General features: G+C 40.8%; 1 protein-coding gene across 1 annotated transcript in view; it reads left to right on the top strand.

The window, feature by feature from the left end:
• The window catches only part of Mbd2 (methyl-CpG binding domain protein 2), a 63,313-nt gene extending 61,108 nt beyond the window's left edge, over positions 1–2,205 (top strand). The window contains 1 exon segment of the mRNA XM_027402636.2: positions 1,731–2,205. The gene's annotated coding sequence lies outside the window, so the exon portion shown is untranslated.
• The last annotated feature ends 18,834 nt before the right edge of the window (positions 2,206–21,039 follow it).

The following is a 21,039-nucleotide window of genomic DNA, read 5'->3' as shown; positions in this document are numbered from 1 at the left end:
ATTTAAACCTGTATTTACTCATTGAGGGTACAGAGACACTGTGTTTATGTTTTGCACTTTGTTTTCCAGGCTGAGAGGTTGCACTTCAGGAATCTGATGAGTTCATTCAGTATGTGTTATGTCTCTTAGAGAGAGAGAGGACTGGAGCATGTTCCTGTGGTCTGAAGCCCTGGCCCACAGTGTATCTAGAGCCAGTGAGGGAATGAGTCTGCTTGGCTGTTGTTCTCATGCCATATTTTAGGCCATTTGTCAAGATGTCATCTGAGATGTCATCTCTTTTGTTAGTTCTGTTTCTGTTTTGTTTTCTGCTCTTTCAAAATTTACTCCTGAAATCAACACAGGCAGTCAGGAGTCCTGTAGCCAAGACAAAACTAGATCTTTGCTTCCTTGGTGCTTACCTTCTAAATTGCTTGGGCAAAACACTCAGACAGCTTATAGTAGCACGGAAGTGTTTTTGAGACAGGGTTTCTCTGTATTGCTTTGGAGCCTGTCCTGGAACTTGCTGTGTAGACCAGGCTGGCCTCGAACTCACAGAGATCCACCTGCCTCTGCCTCCGGAGTTCTGGGATTAAAGGAGTGTGCCACCAATGCCTGGCCAGCAAGCAAGTATTAAGGCACCCCTCTATGGATGGGAGCTGGCACCTGCTCATTGCCTCGCATAATGTACATGCATCTCAGTAGTAACAAACTGAGTATGGAAGAGTGATTGAATTTTAATTAATTCTTTAAAAGTGCCATTATTTTTATATGTTCAATAAGCATAGACTTACGAATATTATATTCTGACCTCAACAAGGCATTGTTATTAGACCAGGCCATCAGACTTGTAGCTTGTGGTAGACTTAGAATACTTCTTAAGCATCCAAATTTACATCCACATAACCTCCTTGTTTACCCTGTATGCACACAAAGTCTTTAAGAACCTGGAGCATGATTTCACAATCTGATTCCATGTTCTTCCTTATGTGTACAAGAGGTGGGGCTCTACCTCATAGCTAGATAACAGGTGGGGCAGTCCATCTTCACATGGCTCATAACAGATGGAGTCTTCTAACCTTCGGTTTTCTCAGCATGCTAGCCTCCTCAGATTGGTGCTTTTTCTAATATTCTATATATGCAAGAATGACACACATTTGTTTATTTAGGTTATTTATTTAATTAACATGCCAAGATCTTCTGTAATACTTAATCTTACACTTATAGATGAGTACCCATGTTATCAAGCATTTTAGGAAGATTTTTGAAAAGGAGATGGTGATAAACACAAATGTGTTGAAACTTGCCACTGTGAATGAACTGTATTAAAGACACAAATTGTTCAGTTCGCAGTTGCACAGCATCATCTCATTCTGGTAATCAGAGAACACTCCAGCACATCTGCAAAGACTATAAAGTGAAGTCAATCACTGTGGAAGTATAAGAAATCATTATTAAGTAGAATTTTCTCAAAAATATGTTTGGGTTTGGCTGTTGTCTGTTAGGATATTTTATTTACATGCCCCTTTAGTTTCCCTTTTATGCTGTTTTAGCTATTGTAGATCAGAAGAAATATTATATAAGCAATAATATATATGATTTTTGACAGTGAACTGGGTATTAAAAATCATCAGTGTTCAGCCATCCCCATCCAGTCATGGAGCTCAGTGTTCTACCAGGACTGTAAAGATGGGATTCAAAGTGAGTCTTACTGACCTTTCACCTAAGAAATCATTGTTCTTCTGTCTTCACAGGTAACTTTCAACTGAACTTCCCCAAGAGCAAATTGCTAGAAATGGAATTAAAACATTTCCACCGGGTTTCGCCTGTAAGAAAAAAGTGTACCTGAGCACATAGAGCTTTTTAATAGCACTAACCAATGCCTTTCTAGATGTATTTTTGATGTATATATCTATTGTTCCAAATGACATTTATTTTGAGTCCTAGGACTTAAAATTAGTCTTTTATAATATCAAGCAGGACCCTTAAAATGAAGTGGAGCTTCTGATGCCAGGTGCAATCTACTGGAAATGTAGCACTTACATGAGATATTTGTTTCCCCCACAGTTTTAATATAACAGATCAGGAGTACCAAATAAGTTTCCCAACTAAAGATTATTGTGACTTCTCTGTATATAAACAGATTTTTATACTTTATTGAAAGAAGATACCTGTACATTCTTCCATCATCACTGTAAAGACAAATAAATGACTATATTCACAGACTGATTGGAACTTCTTCTGTTAAAGAACACATGCAGGAATAGCTCCTGGATAGCATTCCCAATCCATGTTCAAATGTGACCCTGGGCCTTTGCTTGGAAATGGAGGTGGTGGGAAGTTGCTGGTGTACTGCAGTGTGCCTGCAGGCTTCTCTTCACAGGACTTGCCTCACCAGAGTTTCACAGGGTCGCCTACCATACAGTTTTCTTCTCTTGCCTGTGGCTAGTACTTTGAATAGTGCTACAAAGTAAGGCTCTTTCTTCCCTAAGACATGAGTTAGGTATACAAGACCCCCTTGTAGGTGCTGCCTGAAGCTACACTTGTTTTGACTAGAGTGTTTTCCCTTTCTAATAGCCACTAAGCTTACTAAGTCAATAGAGCCTTTGAGATCCTCTCCCACCATGAAAGGCAGCCTCCCAAAGTTGTTTAATGAGCTACATTGTGATGCTTTACTAATCAGTATCCCACGAAACTATTAATTTTTCTTCTATTAGAAACTAACTTTATTACCACTGATATAGCTTGATATTTATTTATTAAAACTGGCATTAAATTATTTGGTGAGTTTTTAAATTAAAACATACTTAAATTGATCTGAGCCAAAGACAAGAGGGAGTGGCTATAAGGAAATTATGAAAAATGGATTCAAAATAATGTGGCTCTGTAGGTACAGTTTATGTGTTTATGTACTGGACCTGTGCTGTATTCATGTTCATTTTAAATGAGCACATATGCTAAGCATGCATGAGTCCCTACGTCCAGGTCCCAGCACAAAATATAGAACAAAATAAAATTAGACCCGAAGTAATGTGGTCTAGGTTGTGACTGACCATCTATGAATCTGTGTCACCTATACCCTTTATTACCAGTACCTCCAGTGCCCTTTCATTCCCAGGGAAGGAGGGAGCATCAGGATTGTCAAAGCTGCATGACTGGCTGAGTCTAGGCTGCTCTGCTTTTGAAACATCATTGCCAAACATTAACAATACTTGTTGGAATTTCTGATTTTATTAAGTTTTTATGTCTGAGCCTTAGGACCCCAGTTTATTTGAAACATCCCTGCTGGTAGATGAGTGGTCAGATTTGCAGGTTCTGGGAGTATTATAGCCAGATGATAACTGCCAGGGGCACATCAGAGTGACTCTGGGTAAGTGTGTTAGAGTTAACATTGATAATCCCTTAAAGAGCTAGTACTGCTATTAGAATGACTTTCCAAAAGTTGTTCTCCTCCTATCAAAGACCCTGACTTTTTGCATGCTACCACTTCTTGGTATCATATCTTGGCAATCATAATTCTTTTTACAGCACAATCCAACCCATGATACAAACTTTTTAAACAGACATTTTGAGAGCAAACTGACAGTGTACATACTACAAAGCTTTGGTAGTTTTTCCTTGTATACTTTGCTCAGGTAGAAACAAGGTGTAAAAGCCATTATAAAGTGATGTCTTAGTGACCATCACATGAGGCTGTGATGTTCTCAGTATACCCATAGACATGTCCAACATTAAATTCATTATTATATCACCATAAACCAATCACCATCTTGGACTTTTCAGTTGGCTCAAAGTCAGCTTCAGCTGGACAAGACAGAAATGCAGGAATGATTTTGGATGTTGCTCATTCCCTTGTTTGTAGCCTCTGTCAGTGTTCTAGAAGTACCGAGTTAACCACACCCCTCACATCCTTCCTTCCACAACCACTTCGTTCACAGGAACCTTCTTCCCTCTTTCTGGACTTTTGAATAGCTTCCTTTCCCCCAAACTGTTCACTATCCCTTGTTTTCCTCTCTATTCCCTGCTTTTGTCTCCAGAGATATTCTCTAAAGAAGCAGAGGTGATCATGCCCCTTCCCTGCTCAGAGTTCCTCACTAGCCTTTAAATGCAGGTTCAAAATGGCAGAATGTGAATTTTGCAGTTAGAGCGCCTGTGTCTCATCCTAGACTTGGCCTTTGTGTGACATGTCAGGGCCCTCGGTCTCCTTGAGTTTATTCCTCCTTGGTGAAACAGTAATAACAATACCTACCTCATAGAGTTGTGAGGATTCCTCGAGATGCTGTTTGCAAGGTGTTTGGTACAATGCCTGGCACTTAGTGGGTGCACTCAGGAAAACACTGTCACTGTCATCCCTGTTGCTTTTGAGAGGTGTTTGTCAGTAGCCCTGTCTTTGTAGCCTTATTTCCAGTACCCTATTTCTCTATAGAAAATTCTGAAATATGTATTTGATTTGTTGATTCTTTGTCTCTTTAGTAGAATGTAAGCTCCTTGAGAGCAAGGCTGTTCCCTGGTACAGCCCCAGAACTTAGCTTGGATTGCACGTAGTCAGACAAGCACCTAATCTGTTTCAAAACAGAAAAAAAAAAAGGAAGAATGGTCAAAAGACTCTAAATGATCCTGTAGCTGTAGCCTCACCCTGCTACTGTCCCCATTGCCTTTCACCTCAAGAAAAGCCACTTGCTTTGATGTTCTGCTGGGATTTGGTGTCTGCGCCCCTCTTGTTCCCTTTGCCTGCCTGTCTACATGACAAGTTCCTGGTCACAGGTGTCAGCCCAATGGCTGTCTCTTCCATGCTGTGGCCCTGATTCTCCAGGCAGATGCTCTTTCTCTTGTCCAAGTTCTCACTGTATTTCATAAATACCTCTGTGGAGGCACTTTATTGTATTGTTAAAAATGTTTTGCATGTCTGTCTCTAGTATGACCTGTAATCAACATCAAAGCAGAGCTGGTGTCCTTCCATCTTTAAGCCCTCCCCAGGATCTTGAACAATGCCTGGAAATGTGCTTGTCATTAAGAATTTGTTGAATGACTTTGTGAGTGAATAAAGACTCATGCAGTTAAAAAACAAGTTTTATCAAGACAGATTGTGCCCTATGGCTTCCAGAAAAAATTTTTTCCTCTAGAAGCATTATATAATCTCTTTGAATGTCATAATGTTTAAATTTTAAAAATAATACAAGTTTCATATAGATCTTCATAAATGATTGCAAAAGATATCAAAAGCTTTGTGGTCTTTCAAATGCTATAGAGTTCAGAATAAATATTTGCACTATTTCCATAGTCAATGCTACGAGGAAATGTACAGCAATAAATTTTGAAGCTTTAAAAGATATTTGTGTAAGTCATCGTCAATGACTTAGCCCACGAAGGACAGCCCTGACTTCCTGGACACTAAGGACTTTAGACTGGGTTGCAGGGCCCCAGAGCTTTCAGAGCATAACTCTTAACACCATCACTGCTACTGAAGCAGTTGCTCAGTCCTTCTGTTGTGTCTGCCTGAGTCCTCTAGAGTCAGGAGATGATGCTGTGACCTCCGGAGCCCCCTGCCTCCCAGCCTCCAGCAGGCCTGTCCTCCTGCTCACTTGTGCCACTGGGATATATATATCTCCCATACACAGAACATTTCAGTTGCTGCACAGAGTCCACAGGAGGGAGCATCTGTCAGTTACACCAGGGTATGCCCTGCAGGGTTGAAATTGGGAATAGAGGTGATTAGTCAGCACACTGCACAGTCTGTGACAAAAATACTTCATTTGTACAGAGTATGTGCTCTTTCATTATTATCTTTTAGTTTAGTTTTTAAAGAGGTGATAAATAGGAAAATTTTTATTTATTCTTACATTTATATAACTTTTTACAACTTAACACTTTCATCACCATCTTTGCATTTTTAACTGTATAACAGATACATATTTTTATTCTCATTGAAGATTTAAGGAATCTAAGACCCAGATACATAGATGGTTTATGGACATAAACATGGGGCATAAACATGAATTTGAATACAGCAGTATGTTTCTAGAAGCATTTCCCCTCCACATTGTCCCTGCCCAGGCCTCTACCTCTCTGTGACAGAGAGCAACACATTGTTTGTGGGTACTGAATTCTTGCTCCCTGAAAGCTGATGCCAGGTGGAGGGATGCTGCTGCTCCTGGGTGTGACTGGCCAAATCTTCATAATGGAGGACTCTCACTGAAAAATCCTTTTCAAGGATGATTTCCTACCTAAACATAGTTCTTCCATTACAGAATGTTGGGGATTATTTTTTATGTGGAGTTTAGTGTACTATTGCTGAGATTTTCAGGTTTTGCCAATGCTCTGAGTTCTGTGGCAAGATGCAACCGAACCATAAGCCCCAGTGAAAGAATACTTAAGTTGGTATGCAGTAGGGTATTACTAACTCATTTATTGACAGCAGGAATATTTGACTCAAAATTTATTTTCATCTCATTTTGGGGGGGATTTTTTATATATAAGTGTTTTACTATGTACAAGTCAGCAGAGTAGTTGGTGTGTACAAAGTTGTAAATAAACCTAAGCTTGGGATACATGCTTTTATTTTGAAAGAGATTTAAGGACACTACTCCCCAAAAGAGCTTCCTTTTATTTCTGGAGTTAAGGAGGCTGCCAGTGTGTTGTCATAACTTGCATACTTTTATGATTGTATGTCCTTCTGAGGCCATTTCTGTTACTCCTGTGGAATTCTCAACAGGGAATAAAACACAATGAGCCATCAAAGGTTGGTCTAAGAACCATCAAGGTTGGGCAAGTGATTTCACTCTATCACACATTCAAACTCATTTGTATCTTAATTTCTACCTTAATTCAGTGGATGAATACTGCAAGCTTATCTCTTATTCCACATATGCTAAAATATTTTATGAATGGTAGCAACTACTTTCTAAACAAAACGAAACCCAAGCAAAACCAAACCCCAAAAAGACCCAGGTGATTTTAAAGTGCTGAAATTGCTTTTTGGGAGAGTTCCCTTGATTTTTGTTGACTGGGTATATACCCCTTTTACTGAGAGAGAACCCAAAGTTGGGGTTGTATGTGTACGATTTAGGGAGGTGTCAAAGTGATGGTAAAGCATGGTGTGACTTTAAAAAAGACCTCAGTCCCAACAACTAGTTGTATGACAATAGAGACTTGTGAGAACACCTACAATTAACACCTCACCCCTAACCAAGAAGCTATCTATAAATGGATACCTACTTGCAAAGAAAAAAATTAGTTTTCTTCAATGGAATTTTACTGGGTGTGTTAGCCACACTTCAGGGTGGGCCCCATGCCCAGCAGTAGAGCCACAAAATGAACTCAGTGACATTTTTGTATACTTTATGTCTCAAATTGCTTTGGTTGGGTATATTTTGTTTTTGGTCTTTTGAGTGTATAGTTTTTATTTTAATTTTTAGGGGGGTCAGGTATGTGTGCCTGTTTTCTTTATTTGTTTGGTGTTTCTTTGCTTATTTGTTTGAGAAAGGGTATGGCCTTGAGGTGGTGGTGCACACCTTTAATCCCAGCACTTGGGAGGCAGAGGCAGGCAGATCTCTGTGAGTTCGAGGTCAGCTTGGTCTACAGAGTGAGTTCCAGGACAGCCAGAGCTACACAGAGAAACCCTGTCTTGAAAAACCAAGAGAGAGATAGAGGTGTGGAGCTGGGTGAATGAGGAGGTAGGGGAGCTCTGGGAGGAGCTGGGGGAGGGGAAAAACATGATCAGAATATATTGTATGAAAAACAATTTTCAATAAAAGGTCACATTTGTGTGTGTGTGTGTCTGAGTGTGCATGTGTATGTGTATTTGTGTGTGAGAGTGTGTCTGTGTGTGAGTGTCTGTGTGTATGAGTGTCTGCATGTGTGTTCAGGTACTTATGTTTCTGCATGCATGTCCTGGTATATGTGAGAAGGTCAGAGGACAACTCTTTTGATTTGGTTCCCTGTTTCCACAGTGGGATCTGGGAATTGAACTCAGGTCATTAGTCTTGTTTAGCTGAAGCTTTTACTTGCTGACTTTCCTTCCAGCTTCTAAAGATCCCTTCTTTCCCTCCTCTGTCTTCTTTAATTATGGGGTGACTAGTATAATGTTGAACATGAGCAAACAGTATTGTGACTATGATTATAAGGAAAAAGAAAAAACACGAATGTGACTTTATGGTACAAACTTGAATTTTGTCCCTCTGTAAGAAGGGGATAGATTAGCCACCTAACACTGAAACACAAACACCTGCAAGAAACAGTATTACTCAGTGAGTTAAAAACAAGCTCACCCAGTGAATTGTCACTGTGTCAGCTTCCCACCACGGTGACAAAATATCTGAGATAATCAGTTTACAAGCAGGAAGGGCTTGCTTTGACTTGCTGTCCTGGTCATGAAGGCCTCAGCTTTTGGGCCTTTGTTGTTGGGACACGTATGTATGGTGGGGGACAAGTGGTGAGGAGATTGTCCATTTCATAATGGCTGGGAAACAAGGGAGTCAGGATTCAGAGTTCCTCTTCAAGGGTGACATGCCCAGTGACTTGGTTCTTCTAGGCTTCTAAAGGTACTGCCTGCCCCAGTAGCCCTGTGGGCTTATGAGTGAGTGTTCAACATACAGATTTTGGGAAGCCATGTAATAGAAAATTAATCTTATAATTGTTGCCATATTCTTAAAATCAACACAAAAGCAGAAACCAGCTAGTGTGAAAGAAGGAAGATAATCCTAGATACTAGGAGTTTCCCTGATTTAGAATCTGGGAGATTTAGGGAAGAAAAACATGCACTTAACAGCTAGGGGCTTTATAAAACACAACATGATTACTTAGTACTCTTTAATTCAAATGCACCAAGCTAAACTTAGCTCCTATTTCCAAATAAAAACAAAAAAATTCTCATCTTTTCCTGTGTGACCAAAATCAAGACACGTGCATGAAAGGTCAGCAGAAGCCCGTGTTCCCAATGACCTCTTTAAGTCCTCGCTCCAATCCTAACAATATTTTGCATACTGTTTCTAAATAACTGTTGCTCGCATACACAGCTTTAGGCTTTCTTAAGAAAACAAGAGCTAACTGCCACATGAACTGAAGGCTCAGTTTTGAACTCTAATTGGCAACAGGAAAGCTTCTAATTGTCATGACTTCACAGCTGTTCACAGCTGCTGCTCACACACAGGGCAGTGTTAACCCCTGCCTGGAATGCAGTGATGACATCATCTGCACTTCTGCCTCCAATTTTTCTTTTCTCTCTTTCTTCTCCCCTCTCTCTCCTTCTCCCTCTCCTTCCTCTCCCTCTGTATCCCTGGCTGTCCTGGAACTCACTCTGGAGACCAGGCTGGCCTCAGACTCACAGAGATCCGCCTGCCTCTGCCTCCTGAGTACTGGGATTAAAGGTTTGTGCCACCCCTGACAGGCTTGCCTCCAGTTTCTGTTTTTGTCACCAGCTCTCTCTCATATCATATACTCTTTACATTGTCCACTCTCCTGGCTCATTCTTACAGCTTTTAATCTTTTTGTGTTAGCACTGAATTAATTTCTCAAACACCTTGCTGTCCCCACTTCTTTGTATCTCATTGGCTAGAATTGGGAAACATGCTCACTGCCAAGCCAGTCACTGAGAAAGGGGGTTGGAACTACCCTGATGGCTGAGATTAATCATGGGTGTGATGTGGCAGTTGGGGAGTCAACCACAGCACCTGTTTCCATCTTCTCTTTTGAGGTGCTTAACTGTTCTTTTGTGCCAAATTTTCCTCACCACTGTGCTTCTATATTTCATCATTTATTTGTAGAAATACCTCCCTTTCTTCACTCTGCCCAAGCCCTACATTTTTTTTTTTTTAAGCCCAAAGGCGCTGCATTCCCTTTTCAAATAGCTTGCCAAATGCATCTCTCCTCCATCGGTCCCTCCTCAGCAGCATGAGTCTTCCTGTCACATTGGATGTGACAACATTTGACAGATCTCCAAGTGTTTCTTATATGAACAATGTTGTAAATTCCTTTAGGACTTGCCATTTGAAAACTTGAAGATACAGGCGAGTATAAGACCATCTTCCCTTTGCCACCAATTTCAAGTCCAGGGAATTTTCAAAGCCAACTCAACTTGACAGGTTTCTATATGGATTGAAAATATTCCACTAAAAAGTATCATGTTTATAGTTGCAGTGTATTACTGAGATTGAGTACAGATGGGCACCCACCAAGGAGACACAGCAAGGAGCATCTATGAGGTTTTGGGGGCACTCCACTATCCTCTGTGAGAACTAATACTCAACTGGTACTGGAGAGATCCATGTGGGCCAGTGTGAACCAGGAGAGGTCACTTAAGCTGTGGCCTGTAGTGTTTTCTCACTGTGGCTTCTCTGTGTAGAAAATGTTAACTGAGGGACTGATGGCTCATGTAATTGAATTTTGTGTCCAGGTTGACTGTTACCATGAACTCAGAGTCTCACCATAAACCAGGTAGTTTGTCTTTCTCAAGTGGCTGATGACTACAGTGTTACTCTGAGATATGGTTGGCTCATTCTAAAATTCACTGTGCTTAGGCCCCACCTGAAAAAATAGTGTCATTAGACAGGCGCTAGCACCATTGCTCCTCCCCGCCAAGAAGCCAACAACAAAAGCCAGCCCTCTCCTTGGCCAAGGCACATTTTTAGACAATTTTTTAATTTTTTTTTTTTGAGAGATAGGGATTCTCTGTGCAGCTTTGGAGCCTGTCCTGGAACTCACTTTGTAGACCAGGTTGGTCTTGAACTCACAGAAATCTCCTGTCTCTGCTGCCCAAGTGCTGGGATTAAAGGCATGCGACCCCATTTTGTGATAAGGATTTTATTATCAGATTGGCTGTGCTAACACAAAAAATTATTATTATTATTGGCTCCTAGGGGCCTCGCTGTTGATAAAAAGCTAATATTTAGATATTATGGCAAAGCTATACTTTGGAGTAATTGCACATGGGAAGGCCTGAGGTTCCAAAGTCAGCATCAAAGTCAGAATCAATCTTTCTCCACTCTCTTCTCCCTACCCACTGTCCTAGAAAACTCACCAGTTTCCTTTAAAACATACGACACAGTTTGATACCTCTAACTATATAAAATATTTCCAAAGTTCAGTCTAAAATAGTGATTCTTAATCTAGGGCACTTGTTCCCTCCCTCTGAGGGGAGGTTGGGCAACACCCAAACATTTTTGGTTATTACAGTTGGGGAAGAAGGGTGAGGCTCTTTATTGCCCCATCGAGTGGACTGAGGCCAGGCATATTGCTGAGACTTCTACAATGCCTGGCAAATGTCAGTTAAGATGAACTCTGTCCCAGAGTGTTTCATTTAAAGGCTTCTTGGCAATGTCTGAGCATGTTATTTTGTCTTTATAAATGTTAATCTCTGAAGTGTTTAGGGGTATGTGGGTGCAGAGTTCTAAAGTCCTCTTGTCTACCTGAGGGGGCAAAACACCATTTGTTCTGACTTGAAAAATGTGTATTTACTTTTAAAATTATAGACTAAGACTCTGGGGGATTGATTCTCAGTTCTGAGTGCTGACAAGTAGTCATTTGCTCTCCACTGTGACTACACATGGCTGTTTACCCCTTCCAGAACCTTCTCATGCTATTTTGTCTACCCATTTCCTGCCTCACAGACTTGTCCAACTTCCTGTTGTACTTCCCCTGGAATGTCATCTAAATGGAATCAGGCTGTGTATATATGTATTTAGCTTCTGTTACTCACCACATTGTATTTGAGATTAATTAGTGTGTTAGTTCACTCCAAGTCCGGTGTCAGTGGTGGTGCACACCTTTAATCCCAGCAGTTGGGAGGCAGAGGCACATGGATCTCAGTGAGTTTGAGGCCAGCCTGGCTTACAAAAGCAAGTTCCAGGACAGTTAGGGCTACACAGAAAAACCCTATCTCGACCCACCTCCCCCAAAGATGTTCACTCCATTCATCTAATAAAAGTCATTACTATATTATATTTTACCACAACTAATATTAATATATTCTGGAAGGTTGATTTATTGCTAAGAGGATCAAACAAAGGAAAAGCTTGAATATATATATATATATATATATATATATATATATATATATATATCAGATTCCCCGTAAGTCAACTACACACAGAGGCAATTTAACCGTCCCACATTATGCTTTCGTGTTGCATTCATTAACCTTAATTTATACTGAGGATTGTGTTAGAGACAGCCATGAAAACAGGAAATGACTCCATAAACAAAGGCCACTTCCCATCATCATGGCCAGGAACCATTGGGGGACTGCCACCCCGTTACTGAGTGAAAGGACTTACTGTTAGGACCATTTTCAGAGACTTAGTGTCTGAACCAAATTCTTAACAAACATCCAGAAATCAGGTACCCCAGGGCAAGGATGACTGATGCATCCTAGAGGCTGGTGATTGAATATGGCTGGGGAGGGTTGGGAAGGGACAGGCATGCTGGGAGACCCACAACTCTGAGGGCTCCTCTTTCCCCTCCCAAGCCTTTCCGCCTGCACTGACTTCGTCTCAGATTCTTCCTACTTCTGTTTGCTTGAAATACAATAATCAGATCGATGCCTTACAACCCTTTCTCTGTTGAAGTCTGATCCTCTCTCACCTTTGGGTTTTGTGCCACTAATGCTCTGTAACTTAGATCTGGGCATTAGGTACAATAATTTTGGGGTGGGTGTTTGCTCATGGGTATAAGGAAACCACAGCATATCAAGTTGCAGTGAGACTAACCACCTCCCCATGTATTTAGGCTGGGCAAGGCAACCCAGTATGAGGAGTAGGGTCCAAAAGTTCTGTAAAAGAGTCATAGACAGTCCCTGTTCCCACTGTTAGGAGTTCCATAAGAGAACCAAGCTACAACTGTAACATATATGCAGAGGGCCTAGTTCAGCTCCATACAGGCTCCTTGATTGTCAGTTAAATCACTATGAATCCCTATGAGCCCAGGTCAGTTGGCTCTGTGAGTTTTTTTTTTTTTTTTTTTTTTTTTTTTTTTTTTTGTGTGTGTGTGTGTTCTTGACCCATGGCCCCTACAATCCTTCCTCCCCCTCTTCTGCAGGATTCACTGAACTCTGCCTAATGTTTGGCTGTGGGTCTGCATGTTTTTTCTATCAGTTTCTGGATGAAATCTCTCTGATGACAATTGGGCTAGGCACCAATCTGGTCACAGAAGATGGCCAGTTCACATCATGTATCTGCTATTGCTAGGAGTCTAAGCTGGAATCTTCCCAATAGATTCTTGGCAGATTTCGTGGCACCAGGTTTTTACCTGACCCCAAAATGCCCAAACCCCTCCCCCTCACTCCTCCCCTTCCCAGTAGTCTATTTCAGTACTCTCACCCTCTGCCCTTGCCACAAAGTGACCCTTTTCTTATCTTGGGGCTTCATCAGTTGTGTTTAGAATTTCTTGGTGATTCAGAATTAAGTAAATAGGGGCAGGTGGGCCCTGTGTTAAGCCATCTGCTATACCACAGACAGACCGGCTATATGCAGCTGATCTGGAGTTTTCTGAATGAGTTGAGAAACGGTGTTTGGTCTTTCTCATTTTGTGTTCACCCTCCGGATAGATCTTTCTTATGGCCATCAAATGTGGAACTTACAAGTCCTGAGAGAATATTCCTTACCACATACATTTCAGTTTTAATTTCTTATTCTTTTGTGATGACAAAGGTTTGCAGTTAACACATAAGGAAAAAACAATGCTGAAATTTGATTGTTTTCTCTATGATCCTAAATCATAGGAAGTTGTCAGACTGATCTAGAAAATAAAATATCACTGAACTGAATGCGGTTTTTTTTTTCAAAAGAGCTAATTTAAGAATTTTGTATGAAGCTACAAGTAAAAGAAAGGGACATGAATAGTATAGGGCCACACTGTCATTTCATTAAAAAATGTACTGAGAAAGGGAAGTGACCTCTGCAGTGACAGGGTCTTCCTGTCTGGGAAGTGACACAGATCAAATGCATCCAAGCTGGGCATTGCTCTCTTTCCTGTTTCTGTTCCATTGACTGTCTGTTTCCACGACAAGACACCCCAGCCATGTCTGAGCTCAGGAACTTCCAGAGACTAGCTTACTACACTCTAATTAATAGTGTCAAACATCTGTATAGTCTCAGTGTAAACTCATAGTGACCCAAAAGAGCTACTGCTCGTCTGGTTTTTGCAGATAAGGACACTGAGCCCTAGTTTACTGGAACCACACAGCTGGCAGGCAGAGCGTCAAGGGCTTGAAACTGGGCAGTGTGTTGCCAGGGTTCATTTTCATTATGCTATGTTTTCTGTTAGCTCTCTGGGAATCAGAATAGCTTCCTGCCAAAATAATCACCTGGGGGAGTCACTGTTGTCTTAGAGAAAAGTGGGCTGTGTTCAAGTGAGAGAGTAGCCTTCTTGGCAACATTCTTGTTTAAGTCCCTAAATGAGAGAGAAGTATGGTTGACCTTTAGTCAGTGGGAATGGAGACTGAGAAGAGGAGGACTAGGATGAGGAAAAGGTTTCTTTCTAATAGTGAGAAAATGGACTTGGCATGGAAGTATTCTTTTTTATTTATTCCTCTAGAGTTTCATACACATGGTATTATGACCATATCCACCCAGGATTCCCCAACTCCATCCAACTCCTTTAGGGGAAGCAAACTCATCTCCATCCTAACTTATTCTGTTTCATTTGAACACACACACACACACACACACACACACACACACACACACACACACACACACACACACACACACACCCTCACTGTGTCCCTTTTAGCACTGCCTCTACACACTTGAGTGTGGCGCCACCTGGTGGAGCCTGGGCAACATGGCTACAACTCCATAGAATAACTTCCTTTTCTAGCTGCCGTGAGTTATCAATGGCTTCTCAGCTTTTATCTAATTATTTAAAAGATAAAGAAACAACATGTGTAAACCAAGCCTCATGTCAAAGCTTCAAAGAAAACAAGGACAACAGTTCCATGTTGCAATGCACCATACTTAGGTAACTTAGGAGATAGGATTTTTTTTTTTTTTTTTAATTTCATCATACATCTTTCCTACAGTGGCTTGCTTGATTTCTTCAGTGCTTCACTTTTTCTAGTCTGGTCAGAGAAAAAAGCATCATTACCTCCTTTTTTGCTAGCTGTCAGATAAGTCAGGTTTAGATGTGCCAAGCTGAGGCAATGACCCAGGCAGGACAAATGGAAACCTTCCCAGACTCTTGAGAATAAGTCATCAATTTCACATCTTCCCTGGATGTTGTATTCTTTCTAAGAATAATATTAAAAAGTAAAAGCAAGCTAGTTTCTGAATTGGTTTTTTACTGAGGAGAATTTAAGGTGAGCACTGCAAGCTCATTCATCAACGTCCACTAAATACTTAAAATGAAATATGCTTCAGGAACCAGGGGGAAGTCACCGCTCAATTTCTAATACAACCTTTGCGTGGATCTATTGAAATTTAGCACTCATTCAGACAGCCTGTCCTCAGTCTTCTCCAGTGTTCACATGTGGCTCTTGAGTATAATGATGGATCAGGGGCTCCGTCTCTCTTCATTCCTCTTCCCTTCTTTGTCCTCTTGTTTTCCCATTAGCTCTGCAACACAAAAGGCTTAATTTCAAGATGTGTTCTCAGACAGGAAAAGCAACAACATTTGCTCAGAGAACTGAGCTATGATTTCCTGAATCAATGTGCTGTTAGCATTCATATTTCATAGATCCTACCTTCCCTTATATATGGCGATGACACAAACATTGTACAGGAAACACACAACTTCTGCTTCTGACCAGACTTGACAAAGGCCAGCTGCAGTTTCTTCCATACATAAGTACTCACATCTATGTTATTCATCTTTGTGTGTTTTTGCCTATGAAAATGTCCCTCTTACACAGTTGCATAACGTCTGGCTACAAAAAGGTCTGTATTTATTACTAGCTCACTAGGATACTCACAAGTATCAAAGCTATAATATTTCAGTGCTTCATAGGCTATAGCATTTTAAAAGAAAGTTAAAAGGTACAATTCGTGATAGCAATTGGTAGAATTCACTGCTTCATCCTGGCTTTCTGATAGCTTGACATCAAGTACAAAGCAAAGATCTTCACCTTTTTTTGCTGCCATTCCAAAAAAATGCAGTGACTGCTTCCACTGTCTCTGCTACTCTAAGCATTAATTTCCTAGAGCTGCTGAAAGACAGGCATTTGTATCATCACAGTTCTGAGGGCTGGGAGTTCAAGCTCACTGGGTCAGTGGGATGGCTCTGAGACCTCTCCTTGGATTGCAAGTGGCCTTCTCCTCTGTGGTGGTTTGAAGGAATATGGTCCCCAAAGGGAGTAGCACTATTAGGAGGTGTGGCTTTGTTGGAGTAGGTGTGGCCTTACTGGAGGAAGTAGCTTACTGTGGAGGTAAGCTTTGAGGTCTCATATGCTCAAGCCATGCCCATTGTCTCAGTTCACTTCTGGTGCCTTGGATAAAGACATAATGACTTTCAGCTCCAGCACCATATCTGCCAGAATTCTGCCTTGCTTTCTGCCATGACGATAGTGGGCCAAACCTCTGACCCATAAGAAAGCCAGACCCAATTAAATGTTTGTTGCTGTGGGTATGGTATTTCTTCACAGCAATAGAAACCCTAAGACATCCCCCTTGTGCTTTCGCACATGGTTTTTGCTCTGATGCTATCTGGTTTTACGTGCTTATCAGCTAAGGATAAAAGTCAGGTTAACACTCTTCAATGACTTCATTTGTACTTACTTCTGAAGTTTCTGTCTCTGAATCCAGATGGGGGTTTAGAACCGTATTCACTTTTGGCAATCCAATCTAGCTTTTAATATCCTATATACTTGATACCATATCTTAGTTGGTGACATTGTTGGAATTTGCAATAAAGTTCATCGTGTCAGCATATTTTGACTACATATAATTTCAATTTAACACAAAGATTTTTTTTATCTAGAGTCAATGGACTCTTTGAGTTCCATAAACATACTAAAAGCACATGTCAGGATTTACTGTGTTCTACATTGTGCCCACATTTTTTTTTCACACTCAAGGACATAGGCCTTAATGCTCAATTGCCATGGCTTGAATATGGTTTGGCTCCTCAGAGATTCACAGTGAAGTTTAATTCTCATTGTGAGGTATTAACAGGGTGGAAAGATAAACTGGTTATGGTGTTCAGAGGTGAGACCCTCAGCAGTTGATTTGGATTGGTCATCAGGATGGAGGCCCCTTTATGAGAAGAGAGAAATAAGATCACACACACACACACACACACACACACACACACACACACACACACACACACACACATTACCATCTCCCCTCCATCACAGGTCTCTTTCATGATGGAATCAGCTGTGATGTAGTGAATGCAAAGTATCTTTATGAGAGTCAGTGTCATATGTTTTAGATTTTAAACTGTGAGCTAAACAAACAGTTTTCTTTGTAAGCTGTCAGCCTAAGGTATTTGATTATAGTAACAGAGGATGGAACAATATGCTTATACAGTTTTTTTGTTATTGTTCATGTGACAATGTCTTCCTTATAGAAGAATGTTCTTGCTGTGCATGCATGAGGAAAATTCAATCATCAGAACCAAGTAAAAGTCAAGGTATGCTGGTTCATGTTGATGATCTAGTCCCAGGTTGTTAGAGTGGGAAAGATGCCCAGGGCCCTTTGATCAGCTAGCTGAGCTACCTCTATGAGTTCCATGTCAGTGAGGAACCAACCATCTCTTAAAAACCAGAGTGTATGTCTTCTGAGGAACAATACCTGGAGTCATCCTTCAGCCTCAACATGCATGTATATACATGTGCACACATGTACACACACCTAAGTAAGCACTTCAATGTGTTTGGATTCAATGCACCTATATAAAGTACTGTACAGATCTTCCAATGTATCAGCTACTATTTTAAGTATATTTTAAATATGAACTTACTGCCCATAGAGCAGCTGTGGAGAGGTGACATTTACAGATGGGAATGAGTGCACACAAACTTAAATAACTTAGACAACAAAGTTGATAAATGGCAGAGACAGACCCCTAACTCCTAATCTCCACTGACTCCACTTTCTCTTCTCACGTAAGAGAACTTAGGCAAGCTATTTGCATCCATGTAATCAATGATCTTCACAGTTGTTGATATAACTTACATTTTAACCCCCAGCATCTACTGAAGAGCAATGTGAAAGCTATGGCAGTAGAGGCATATCACCTCTGCTGGTAGTGTTTCTACCGCCCACATTCACTCTGTCAATAACTTTGTTTTGTATAATCACACCCCCTAAACTAAACCTTTCTGTCTGACCGGAGATTATGGAAAATGGTAATTGCCTCTGAACTGAATACAAATCATTAATACTTCAACAACACGAATACCAATCTTTAACACTTTATCAGGCTTTCTACTATGCCAGAACCATTTTATATTGACCCAATATTTTGAAGGGGATGAAAAAGCATTCTTGGACAGTTTACTTTCCCTTAGGCTTTGGAAGATCATTGCCTCTCTGTACCCATAGTTTTGTACCTGTGGGTTTACAAAAAAAAAATCATGTCTATGTTACAGACATTTTTCTTGTAGAGATTCCCTAAATAATACAGTAAGACCACTGTCTATGTTACATTTACATTGCACTGGGTTGGGATTAATCTAGACACGATAACATTACACTGGGAATGTATGCAGATATATGAAAATATTCAGTCATAGGGGAACGGGCTTTAATAGCCTTAGAGTTTGGGGGTCCTGCATTCAAACTCCCTTGAACACTGACAGATTGTAGGATGGTCTCAAGGCCTCTTTAAATACAACACACTGCCATTTCTAGATCAAAGGTCTACATTAAAGGAGTAACTCCACCTGCAGCGAGCTGGGGTGGGGACACTTGCTCATGTGCCCTCCTCTGTGCCTTCTCTCTTTTTGCTTTTACCTGCTAATGCCAAGTGGAGCAAGAAGTGCCTCTATCCCCTGAGCAAAGAATGCCTAACTAATGAAACACAAACCAAAGTCCAAATATCTTAATTTTGGAATTTTAAGAAATTTGCTTTCTACTATGAGTTTATCAAAAATTTCATGTATCCATGAAATCTTACAGTTAGTGTTCGATCTGATACTTTTAAAGTGGGTGAGCAGATGTCCTTTAAGGCATAAGCATTATATTTCTGTCTACCCAGAGACTGTAGCAAGGCTCCTTAAGTCAATGGGAATGTGAGTGTCTTAAAGAGAAGATTGCCAGCAGTGAGGTGGATCGTTCAATAGGGCTTATATATTTATGGATTTCTTTTGCTTAGGTTCTTGCCATGCTTTCTGTGTGACAACTGCAGTTGGAAATTGGAATATTTTGTAAATAATTATGCTGCTCTTTGAATCTGACATCCTAATGGTCACAAGATGGTGTGTGAGTGAACTTACCTATGGAAATTGTCAATCCAATTATTTCAGCTAACTCATCCATTAAGTCAGATTGCTCCCTAATCAATGGCTAGATCATTAGTGGTAAGGATGGCCTGAACTTCCTGATAAATAGTGCTTGGGCCAATGTCAAAGGCATAACTGTGATTCCCACTAAGTAGGCAACTGGCTAACCATAGTGGTTCTCTAACTACATCATATGTTTTAATTCTTTGTTATCAAATCAACTGTCTACATTATATATAACCCTTTCTTCTTGTGGGCACTTATTTAGAAAAAAAAGAAGAATATTTGGCCATTGTAGAATATAGGTTTAAAAGTACTTTATACAGAGTTCACAGGGATAAAGAGATTTACCTGAGATTTATTTCTCAGGCTCAACAATTTTCAATAAATTCAGTGTCTTCCTCTGCAGAGTCTAACTGTGTTTGAGATGCTAACGATTACCACTGTGGAGGAGAACACTTTAGAGTAGCTCTCTTCCTGGGGATACTGTCACTAACTACCCAGAGAGAAATTGATTAGGAGTCTCATTGGCACCCCTTCATGTTCAGACGAAGACAATTTGGGAGGGAAGAGCCCAGACACCATCTGACTTCTTCCACTGACCCTATGAACTCTTCATGGCACTTGGCCTCTCTTTGAGGAGTTCATCTACCCAATTTCCAATTAGTTATCCCCTAGCCAAGGGCCAGACGCACAAGAAAAACCACTTTAAAGCTAGATATGTCTCAGAAGAACAGGACTTCTTTAGGGAGATCAGGGCGCTTAATAATAAAAGAGCCTGTGTGTGATGTTTAGGGAGTATGGTGCCATTGCCTTTGAGATGTTTATTTCCTCCAAAGACTTGATATACATCCCCATTCTTCTTTATCCAGACAGCAAGGCTGCAACGTTTCTGCTGCAGATGCAGACTGTCAGAATTTCAGAGCCTATGCTCCAAACCTTTTTGGACCTTTTATTGTTCTGCTACAAGAAGCTTAAACTCTTACAGTCACCTTGAAAATATACTCCCATTAAAGGATTGTTCCCATATCTCCCTAGTACAGTGAGAGTTCCAGCTCTCCCAATGTTCCATGTGTGTTTCCCTCTCTGCTCTCTTTGCATGGGCACAGATGCCTGGGTGGTCTGAGAATTCAAAATCAAGAGTTTACTTGTTCCATCAAGATTCTTGCGAAGTCTTGATGCGACACCCCAGCCCCTCAGTAGCAATGATACAGTGTGATTGCCCACATGGTGTTATGTTTAAACAGCATATAATAGCTGAGCATTTTGGTGATTCTGTGCCCTCTTGTCTTAAAAAAAAAAAATCAAGCAACATGGTGGTAGATGACAAAGCAATATGTTTCCGAGAGTACCACGGCTTCCCACTGCCTTCCCAATACTGGGAAGGGTCTGAGTGCTTGGCAGCTGGCCAGAGGTCTCAGCTGTCACAGAAGGCTGGGAATCAAAGAAACACATTTAAAATGCAAGTGCTCATTTCAATCCGTCTGATTAATACTGTAGTAGGCTTAACTGCTGGTGTTCAGCGTATGAGAAATTCACAAAGTTTACTTCTATTAACTTTGTTTTAATTGCTAGCACTCAGTGAGATAGGGGTTTGCTCCATTTTCTACTCTTCACACCCACTTTGATTGTAGGAAAGCAGAGCAACCCTACACATGATTCTGTGTTTCTATTTTCTACTAGCCGGA

Source organism: Cricetulus griseus, chromosome 2, assembly GCF_003668045.3.
Source record: "Cricetulus griseus strain 17A/GY chromosome 2, alternate assembly CriGri-PICRH-1.0, whole genome shotgun sequence".
Taxonomy (NCBI): Eukaryota; Metazoa; Chordata; class Mammalia; order Rodentia; family Cricetidae; genus Cricetulus; species Cricetulus griseus.
Note: the sequence above shows the minus strand (reverse complement) of the source record. Positions and strands in the feature narration are given on the sequence as shown.